This window comes from Ursus americanus, chromosome 1, assembly GCF_024610735.1.
Source record: "Ursus americanus isolate L20-20 chromosome 1, mUrsAme1.1.p, whole genome shotgun sequence".
NCBI lineage: Eukaryota > Metazoa > Chordata > Mammalia > Carnivora > Ursidae > Ursus > Ursus americanus.
Genome location: NC_142127.1, coordinates 53208758 through 53220033, shown reverse-complemented (window position 1 = coordinate 53220033; position 11276 = coordinate 53208758). Strand labels below are relative to the sequence as shown.

The window sequence follows — 11276 nt, the reverse complement described above, 5'->3', positions numbered from 1 at the left end:
GAGGGGACTCTAAGCCTTGAGTTGGCCCTACTCCACTGCAGAAGCTTTGAGAACCGCTTAGAGAGTGTTGTGAGGAACACTGTGCTTACTTGTGCATACCCCAGCCACGCTCAAGGCTCCCAGCTGCTTCAGCTCACGCTCTGCCTGGAAGTCAAGAGCTTCTCTCTCCCTATCTTCTCTTTTGCCTGCTGGTCTTAATAAGAAAATAGAGGTACATCTGTGAGTGTAAGGAATAACAAACTCTTAAAGAACCAGAATTCTTTAAATTCTGCCTTTGCCCCTTGCTCTTAGTCTCTAAGTAGTCTGGGGTAATGACTGTCTATTACAAAGGAAAGTATTGAAGTTGAAAAGCAGAAAACTTACTTGGTCCAGAGGTCATTCAGTCCATCTTAGCACAGCTTCTTCGGTAGTTATTCCCTTGGTTGGGTTGAAAATCTCTCTTTCGATGGCTTTCACCCGTTGATCCTAACTCTAACCCAGGACTGCACAGAACAAATCCAAATGACCTGCCACAGTGAGGCCTCCGGTCTTTCCAGACAGCTCGCTTGTGATCAGAAGTCATTGAGCCCAAATGGGGCGCCAGGGTGGCGCAGCCAGTTAAGTGTCCGAAGCTTGGTTTTGGCTCAGGTCATGATCTCAGGGTCATGAGATTGAGCCCCGTGTTGTATCTGCTTGAGATTCTCTCTCCCTCTTCCTCTGGCCCTCCCACTCGTGCTCGCTCTTTCTCTCTCTCTAAAATAAATACATAAATCTTAAAAAAAAAGTCACTGAGCTTATGAATATCGTATGTTTAGCCCATGCTGGCCCATGGTAGCACCTCATAAATGGTAGCTGTTATTATTATCAGATTGCCTTTGAGCCATTCTTTTCTTCACCAGTCAAGCCCTTTTAGGGTCACTGATGTCACAGAATTAACCAAAACAGAGGTTCCTCCTTAATTACATCAAGCACTTTATGTGTATGTGTTAGACACAAGTGTGCTGGACAACTGGAGACGTCCTTCCTTTACCCTCCAATAGCTGCACCTCACCTTTTTTAAGTTACCAAATCATTCCTAAAGATTTGGCTCAAGGTATTTCCTCTTTGAATCTCTTTTCCTTCCACCAAGCGTAACTGATCACTCCATTTCTTCACTTGACTTGAGGCTGAATCCCATCTGTATTTCTTTTAGATCTCTCCCAACCCCCACCCCAACTCACCCAATATCTAGAATGCTAAACTCCTCTTGGTATCTGTACTGTCAAGCAGAATGCCTGGAACATAACAGGTAATAAATATTTATTAATGGAATGATAACATTTTTGGGTATCAGTTTATACAATACTTATTTTGCTCTATTATCTTTAATTAAATACCAAGACTCTTCCATTCATGTCACCTAGAAATCATTTCACCCACTGCTGTGTTTGGCTACCAGTCTCTCTCTTCAGCAATGGTGAGGTGGATATGCTTTTCCTTGGGGAAGAGAAATCTATGTTTTGTTGCCTCTGCCAATAACAAAAATGTTGGGGAATTGGGTGGCAAAGCTGTTGCCATTGACATCTTTCACGTGAACCACATCAAAAGAACCAGGGCGTCTCTCTTTATTGGTGGTCACACCGATTCTTCCTAGGTTAGCACCTCCAGTCACATACACAGGTTCCCAGTGTCAAACCTGATGCAGTTGGTAAGCTTGCCAGTCTCCAAATCTGAACGGTGTTGTTCCCTTTGATGAGGGAACCAGCGTAGTGGATGGTGTGAGAATCACGGGTCACCTGATGAGAGATTCCTCTTGTTCTCACAAAGATCTTTCTCACTTTGCACAACTTGTACTTGGCCACCATTGGTGTCATAGATTAGATGGAAATTCTCTACAGTCTTGTCCGTGCTGACAAGATCCATAAACCTGTAGGGTAGGTTGTATCAGTTTGGACCTTGCCATCAATCTTAATGAACCGCTGGATGCAGATCTTCATTTCGTCTTCTGTTATGGCATACTTCAATCTGTTCGTCAGGAAAATGACAAGAGGGAGACATTCTCTCAGCTTGTGAGGACTGGCAGACGGGCAAGGAGCAAACACAGTGGTCAGTTTATCCAGTGTCCAGCGCTTTGCAGCTGCTCCACACTACAGATGCTTCGTGGGACCAAAGGCACGCTGCACTAGCCATGAAAAGAAGACTGCCGGGGCAGCGGGCTGGCTGCGGCTCTTGATCTCAGGGTTGTGAGTGCGAACCCCACCTTGGGTATAGAGATTACTTATAGATAAAATCTTTAAAAAGAAAAGAAAAGAAGGCTGACTTCTTTCAGTTGACTTCTTTCAGTGTGCTGATAGAACAGCTAGGTTATACAACTTTTATAGCTAGATGGACTTTTAAAAAATTTCTTATGCTTCATTCCTCCATCTTAGTGGTTTCCAACCTTGACTTTGTATTGGAAAGTATTACAAGTTTAAAAAAAGTCCTGAGGACTGAGTCGTACACAAAAAGATACTGATGTAATTGGCCTGGTGCGCAGCCTGGCCATTGAGATTTTGAGGATCATATCTTAGGCTGCTAATTCTGGTGAACAACCGAAATATTCCCTTTTTATGGATAAGGGAACTGATTTCCAGAGAGGTCGTGTGTCCTGTCCACACTACATGGTGGGTAGAAGTGAATAAAGAACTCAGGCCTCCTGACCTCCATTATAACACACTGTTCCTCATATACGAGTAGTATATTCATATTTGCCTCAAAGAGAGACACTCCTCTTCACTGGGACATCGGGGAGCAGCTCGTGGTTCACAGGCACAGGGAAGCCTACTAACCTTCCTCTTATAGGACCAAAGATTGAAACCAGCTTTCACAATTCTGAAATATCACCGAATAGTAATATTTTTGTGTGGAAAAACTCTCACTTTCCTCATTGTCATTTTAGTAAAGGGAGTAATCTTTTTATGACATTCAATTCCTCTTGTGGGTCTTAGTAAAAGTAATCTCATTTTGAATGAAAACCAAATGCAGTCTGAAAACTTTTTAGTTTATTTTATTTTTTAAAGACTTTATTTATTTATTTGTCAGAGAGAGAGAGAGAGAGAGAACACAAGCAGGGGAGGTGGCAGGCAGAGGGAGAAGCAGGCTCCCTGCTGAGCAAGGAGCCTGATGTGAGACTTGATCCCAGGACCCTGGGATCATGACCTGAGCCAAAGGCAGATGCTTAACCAACTGAGCCACCCAGGCGACCATGAAAACTTTTAAATTTATAACCGAATTGGCGTTTGTCTGTAGAAGATGTTTACTAGCAACCTAGGATACAATGTGTAAGACGGATTGTTGTTCCGTCTGCCCTAGGTGAGGGGGACCCATGTTGGACCACCACCAAATAGTTGTCCAAACCTCCTAAAACTTGACTGGGTTGTGTTTTTACTGATATCACTCTCCTATTTCCCACTTAGGAACTATCAGCTCAACCCACTTACAGACAGTAGAGGGATTATTTTAAGCTGATTATCTATTGCTGTGTGACAGATTATTCTCAAACCTGGGAGCCTAAAACCTGTCTCTACTTTAAGGAACAGCTCTCAGATGGGTCATTCCCCAGCTCCCAGGGACCCTGCCTGACGTCACTCAGAGGTGATCAGCTGCAGGTGGGGCTGCTCTGGGGGCCCTGAGACAGCTTCGCTCACATGTTTGGCTCCTGCAGGATGCTCGGAAGGTCAGGATCATCTCGGTTTGCCAACGAGAGCACCTACACGTGGCCTCTCCGGTGACGGTCTCAAGGTATTAGGACTAGGACAACCTTCTTTTTCTTCTCCTTCTTCTCTTCCTCCTTCTTTTCTTTTTTAATATATGGCATAGGTTGCCATTTTTTTCTTGTGGTAAAATGTACATAACATTCAATTTACCATTTAAACCATTTTCACGTTTCAGTTCAGTGGCGTGAAGTCAATTCTCAGTGTAATACGATTATCTGTCTAGTTCCAAAATTTTTTCGTTGTCCTAAGCGGAAACCCTGTACCCACTAAGGGATAACTTCCCTTTCCCCCTCCTCCCCAGCCTGTGGTAACCTCTAATCTACTTTCTGTCTCTAGGAATCTGCCTCTAGGAATCTGCCTATTCTAGATACGTCGTATTTGTGTCTGGCTTAGCGTACTGTCTTTAGGGTTCATCTATGTTTAAGCATGTGTCGGAATCTCATTCCTGTTTAAGGCAGAATAATGTCCATTGTACACGTGCCACATTTTGTTTCTGCCTTCATCCGTTGGGGGACACTTGGGTTGTTCCCACCTTTTGGCTGTTTTGAATAACGCTGCAGTGAGTATGAGTATACACATATCTCTTCAAGTCCCTGCTTTCAATTCCTTTGGGTGTATACCTAGGAGTAGAATTACTGGATCGTAGGGTCATTCTTTATTTCGCCTTTTGAGGATCCACCAGACTGTTTCCCACAGCAGCTGCCCCAGTTTTATGCTCCTATCAGCAACTCATGAGTGTTCCAATTCCTACACAGTTTCACCTACGTATTTGTTTTCTGTTTTTTAAAATAATAACCATCCTAATGGGCGTGAAGCGGTCTGTTACTATGGCTTTGATATGTATTTTCCTAATGACGGGGGATACCGAGCTTCTTTTGATGCTTATCGGACATTTGTATGTTTTATTTGGAGAAATGTTTATTCAAGTCCTTTGCCCGTTTTTGAGTTGGGTTATTTTGTTGTTGTTAAGTTGTATATTTGGGCCTTTTACATAACAGTTCATGGTGCTCAGAGAGGGGCTTCCAAGACCTCCAGGCATAGCTGCAAGGCTCCTTATGCTTAACTTCAGAAGTCCCACGACCTCCCTTCTGCTGTATTTTATAGGTCATGCAGGGTACTGAGGTCAGCCCAGACTCTAGGGGTAGCAAAAAAATTGTGGCTGTCTTTAATCTACCAGAGTACAATATTAAAATTAACTAAAACAAGGGACTCCTGGGTGGCTCAGTCGGTTGGGCAACTGACTCTTGATTTTCCCTCAGGTCGTGATCTCAGGGTCTTGAGACAGAGCCCTGCATCGGCTCCATGCTCAGCAGGGAGTCTGCTTGAGATTCTCTCTCTCCCTCTCCCTCTGCCCCTACTCTTGCTTGCATGTGCATGCACATTTTCTCTCAAAATAAATAAATAATTTTTTTAAAAAAGATTTTATTTATTTATTTGAGAGAGAGAGAGCATGAGGGGGGAAGGGTCAGAGGGAAAAGCAGACTCCCTGCTGAGCAGGGAGCCCGATCAATCCTGGGACTCCAGGATCATGACCTGAGCTGAAGGCAGTCGCTTAACCAACTGAGCCACCCAGGTGCCCCATAAATACATTTTTTTACAAGAATTTATTCATTCTTTCATCAGAGAGAAAGAGAGAGAGAGAGAGAGAGCACAAGCAGGGGGAATGGCCGGCAGGGGGAGAAGTAGGCTCCCCGCTGAGTAAGGAGTCCAATGAGGAACTCGATCTCAGGACCCTGCGATTATGACCTGAGCCGAAGGCAGGCACTTCACCGACTGAGCCACACAGGCGTCCCTAAATAAATAAATCTTTAAAAAAATAAGAAAAATAAAATTAACTAAAACAATCCAATTGTTCGAATAACAGTAATAATAATAGTGGCTGCTGTTACAACTTTGGATTCAAATAACTTCCTTTCTCCTGAGGTCTTGAAGGGATTTCCCCATAAAAGCCTTCACTATGACAGGGCACCTGGGTGGCCCGGTTGGTTAAGAGTCCAACTCTTGATCTCAGCTCACATCTTGATCTCAGGGTCGTGAGTTTAAGCCCCACGTTGGGTTCCACGCTGGGCATGGAGTCTACTAAAAATAAAAAAAAAAAAGCCTTCACTATGGCATTGTCTTATATTTTAGAGATCTTTAATTATGATATAGAGATGAGCACAGTTACTTGATTTTTAAAATCTACATAGCTGAGGGGCGCCTGGGTGGCTCAGTTGTTAAGCATCTGCCTTTGGCTCAGGTCATGATTCCGGGGTCCTGGGATGGAGCTCCCTGCTCAGCGGGGAGTCTGCTTGCCTCTCTCCCTCTGCCCCTCCCCCTGCTTGTTCTCTCTCTCTTTCTCTCTCAAAAATAAATAAATAAATACGATCTTTAAAAACAATTCTACGTAGCTGATCTGCTTTATATTGACAGGGTGAGGAAAGAGGCCTGGGTTTCAAGCTTGGCTCTGCCACTAGCTGGGTGACTGTCCTCTCTTGGAGGATGAGCTGTGGTCCTCCAACTTCTCTTCTAGCTTGAAGACAGTATTGTTTTAAGAAGGAAGATGAATTGATCAAGAATTGGGATGTAGAAAATGTCTAAATACAGAACAATTTGTTGCCTAGAAATATTCCCATGTGTCATTTATTCACTGGGACAGAGAAATGACTTCAGCTTAATGGTAATTATTATAATAAGATTAAAAAATAGCGTCAGTAAACACACACACAGTCACGGGACGAGAGCTGAAGCAAGGCTAAGACAGTGTCTTGGAGCATTGAGGCGGAAGGGCAAAAAGATAAGAAATGGAGCAGTTCACAGGTCAGCCAGGTGCAAGGGAGCAAGGAATACGGTTTTTTGATCTATAGCTTAGTCCAGGAGTGGTATATAGGAACAAGATCTGCAACCAGGGGCAGATTCATAAAACAAAATATGCAGCAAAGAGGGGTGGTAGGGAGAGGAGAGAGGGCCCTGAACGTTGTAGCCTGTGTCTTTCCTCGGCCAAGCAAAGGACCAGCTGTTTTCACGCTGAGTTTGATTTTCATGGGCAACCGGAAGAACCAGCATTATTTTCCCTTCCCTCCTGTTTTGGAAATGAGGAAAGCGAGGTGCACATTCCTGCATGGTCCCACAGCTAGAGGCCCGGGAGTTACCAAAGCTCGTTTTCCCTACATCAAGCTGCCTGCCGCAAAGCTGCCCTTCTTTTAGAAAGGGCTCTTATTAGCCATTATTCCTCTCGGCCTCAAAAACATAATCACCGCTGGTTTTAGTGATCCGCTAAGGTCCTCTTTGAAAATGAAGAGAATATATCCTTTCAAGCTTGGTTTGGGGGATCACTCACCAGCTGTTTCTGACTATTTGCAAAATTTTCCACCACTATCTGATTCCTTCATGTAGAGAAAAATGACCCTTAATGGAAGAGATAATTTTAGTGACTTAAGTAAGTTAATTCTTTAAAAAGTATGCAAGTTATGAATGCATGTCAAGGACATCTGGACTGAGTCTCGAGCAGATGAAAGGGTCCTATTTCTTCCCTCTCTGACCAGGACCCCTGCTTTGTATTACAGCAGGACTGCAGGCCCCGTAGCTTCTCCTGACTCTCCCCTTGGGCAAGCGGCTTTTGTTTGTACCCTTTCCGTAGCAGAAGCAGTGGATCTTTGCCTGGGTCCCTAAATGGGAGGCTTTGCTACTCTCCTGTCCCTGAGCGGCTCACGGCTTTTGCTTCCTATGAGAGAAGGTTTGGGGGAGGTGGGCTGTGGTTCATACCCCTCCCCCGGGGGCAGCTGATCAATACTGCATGCCTGAGCCCCCAGAGGGGACTCTCTCTTATCCCTCCCTCTTCCTCTAATGTTTCTTGTGATCATCTTATGGTTAACAGCTCAGGAGTAAGTGCAATGTCCCTTGTAGAAGTCTGTGATTCCCATGTTTTCTTAAACCGATATCATAGCCGACATTAGCCTTTAAGAATTTGTTAAAAGTTTAGCTGTTTTCTTCTTACCTACCTTCATGGTGGCCGGTCCTTGCTTGCATGCTGTAATACAAGCAATTCATGTGTTCCCTTTTTTCTTGGAGGGGTTTGTCACTCTTTGGAATTTATATCATTTAGTTGCCTTATGTATTCAGGTCTCTAATGGATTCAAGAAAAATTATGATTTTGTAGATTATCTGGCTTTCTTGTTCTTTGGATGAGAACAATGTTCTCTCAAAACTTTCTAGATCCTAAGCAGAAGTGGAACTCTAGGTGATACAGGCATACCTCACAGATATTGTGGGTTCGGTTCCAGATCATAGCCATAGAAAGAATATTGCAATAAAGTCAAATGAATTTTTTGGTTTCCCAATGTATATAAATGTTATCTTTATACTATACTGTAGTCTGTTAAGTATGCAATACCATAGGTCTAAAAAATAATGTACGTACCTTAACAAAATATTTTTTATTTTTAAAAAGATTTTATTTATTTATTTATTTATTTATTTATTTATTTATTTATTTATTTGAAAGAGAGAGAGAGAGAGAGAGCGCGCGAGAGCACCAGACATGGGGGGGGAGGGGAGGGGGGGAGAAACGTTGTGGGGGGAGAGAGAAGCAGACTCCCCTGTGAGTGTGGAGCCGGACTCCAGGCTCAATCTCACGACTCTGAGATTGTGACCTGAGCTGAAATGAAGAGTCAGACGCTTAACCAACTAAGCCACCCAGGTGTCCCAATCAAAAATATTTTATTGCTTAAAAATACTAAATGTTGGAGCGCCTGGGTGGCTCAGTCAGTCAAGCATCTGACTCTTCATTTCAGCTCAGGTCATGATCTCAGGGCTGTGAGATTGAGCCCTGAGTCCAGTTCCACACTCAGTGGGGAGTCTGCTTCTCTCTCTCCCTTCCCCGCCCTCTGCTCCCTGCCCCCAACCCCCCGCCTCATAAAAATAAATAAATCTTTAAAAAAATACTGTCATCTGAACTTTCAGTGAATTGTAATCTTTTTGCAGGTGGAGTAGTCTGGTCTCAATGTCGATGGCTGCTTACGGATCAGGATGGTGGCTGCTGAAGGCTGGGGTGGCTGTGACGGTACTTAAAATAAGACAACAATGAAATTGACTCCATTGATTGACACTTCCTTTCATGAATGATTTCTCTGTAGTATGCCATGCTGTTTGACAGCTTCTGCCTCCAGTAGAATTTCTTTCAAAATTTGCGTCAATCCTCTCAAATGCTGCTGCTGCTTTATCAACTAAGTTGAGGTCATGTTCTAAATCCTTTGTTGTCATTTCAACCATCTTCACAGCATCTTTAGCAGAAGTAGCTTCCATCTCAAGAAACCACTTTCTTCGCTCATCTGTAAGAAGCAGCTCCTCATCTGTTCAAGTTTTATCATGAGATGTAGCAACTCAGTCACGTCTTCAGGCTCCACTTCTTCTTTTTAAGATTTTGTTTTTAAGTAATCTCTACACTCAATGTGGGATTTGAACTTACAACCCTGAGATTAAGAGTCACATGCTCTACTGACTGAGTCAGTCAGGTGCCCCCAGGCTCCACTTCTTTTTTTTTTTTTTTTTTAAGATTTTATTTATTTATTTGAGAGAGAGAGAGGGAGAGAGAGAGAGAGAGCACGAGCATGGGGGAGGGGAGAGGGAGAGGGAGAAGCAGACTCCCAGCTGAGCAGGGAGCGTCACTCGGGACTCGATCCCAGGACCCTGGGATCATGACAAAGGCAGGTGCTTAACGAACTAAGCCACCCAAGGGTCCCCCAGGCTCCACTTCTAATTCTAGTTTTCTTATTATTTCTACCACATCTGCAGTTACTTCTACTGACATCTTGAACCCTTTGAAGTCATTCATGAGGGTTGGAATTACTTCTCCCAAACTCCTGTTAATATTGATATTTTGGCCTCTTCCCATGAATCACAAATGTTCTTAATGGCATCCAGAATAATGAACCCTTTCCAGAAGGTTTTCAATTTACTTTGCCCAGATTCATCAGAGGAATCCCTATCTATGGCAGCTGTAACCTATGAAATGTATTTCTTAAATAATAAGACTTGAAAGTCAAAATTACTGCTTGACCCATGGGCTGCAGAATGGATGCTGTGTTCGCAGGCATGAAAACAACATCGATCTCGCTGTGCAGCTCCACCAGAGCTCCTGGGTGACCAGGTGCATTGCCAGTGTGCAGTCATATTTTGAAAGGAGCCTTTTCTCTGAGCAGTAGGTCTCAACAGTGGGCTTAAAATAATCAGTAAACCATGTTGTTAAACAGATGTGCTGTCATCCACAGGCTTTGTTGTTCCATTAGAGCACAGCAGAGTAGATTGAGCACAATTCCTAAAAGCCCCAGGATTGTCAGAATGGTAAATGAGCCCTGGCTTCAACTTAGAGTCACCGGCTGCATTAGCCTCTAACAAGAGAGTCAGCCTGTCCTTTGAAGCTTTGAGCCAGGTGTTGACTTCTCCTCGTTAGCTATGCAAGTCTTAGATGGCATCTTCTTCCAACCTAAGGCTGTTTCGTCTACACTGAACATCTGCTGGTTAGAGCAGCCACCTTCATGAATGATCCTGTCTAGATCCTTCTGGAGAACTCGCTGCGGCTTCTACGTCAGCACTTGCTGCTTCCCCTTGCACTCTTATGCTGTGGACATGGCTTCTTTCCTTAAACATCAGGAACCAACTCTGCTAGCGTCCAACTTTTCTTCTGCAGTTTCCTCACCTCTCTCAGCCTTCAGAGAATTGAAGAAGGTTAGGGCCTTGCTCTGGATCAGGCTTTGGCTCAAGGGAACGTTGTGGCTGGTTTGATCTGTCCCGACCACTCGGACTTTCTCCATATCAGCAATAAGGCTGTTTCACTTTATCATTTGTGTGTTCACTGCAGTAACACTTTTAATTTCCTTCAACAACTTTTCCTTTGCATTCACAGCTTGTCTAACTGGTACAAGAGGCTTTCAGCCTATCTCAGCTTTTGGACATGCCTTCCTCACTGAGCTTAATCATTTCTGGCTTTTGATTTAAAGTGAGAGATGTGTGACCTTTCTTTTGACTTGACCGCTTAGAAGCCACGGTAGGGTTATTAATTGGCCTAATTTCAATATTGTTGTGTCCAGGAAATAGGAAGGCCTGAGGAGAGGGAGAGAGAGTGGAGAATGGTTGGCCGGTGGAGCAGTTGAATACACAAGACATTTATTAATTTGGTTTGTTGTCTTTTATGGATGCGGTTTGTGGCATCCCAAAGCAATTGCAATAGTAACATCAAGGATCCCTCATCACAGGTCACTATAATAAATATAATAATAATGAGAAAGTTTAAAATATTGTGAGAATTACCAAAATGGAACACAGAGACACAAAGTGAGCAAATGCTGTTGGAAAAATGGCCCTGATAGACTTGTGCAATACAGGGTTGCCACTAACCTTCAATTTGTAAAAAACACATTATCTGCTAAGTGCAATAAAGCAAAGCATAATAAAATGAGATATGCCGGTACTCTTTGTCTTATGAAAGTTTTCAAACATTCAGAAGTATTTCTTTCTGTTCTAGTGTGAATTTTTTATTTGATATGGGATCCTAGAAGATTCAGTGGGTCAAAGTTTATGCATATT

The 11276-nt window shown here is 43.4% G+C and overlaps 1 pseudogene; it reads right to left on the bottom strand.

Annotated features, from left to right (window-relative positions):
- Positions 1-1410: 1410 nt before the first annotated feature.
- Positions 1411-10504, bottom strand: LOC123798298 (small ribosomal subunit protein eS4-like; annotated as a pseudogene).
- Positions 10505-11276: the final 772 nt, after the last annotated feature.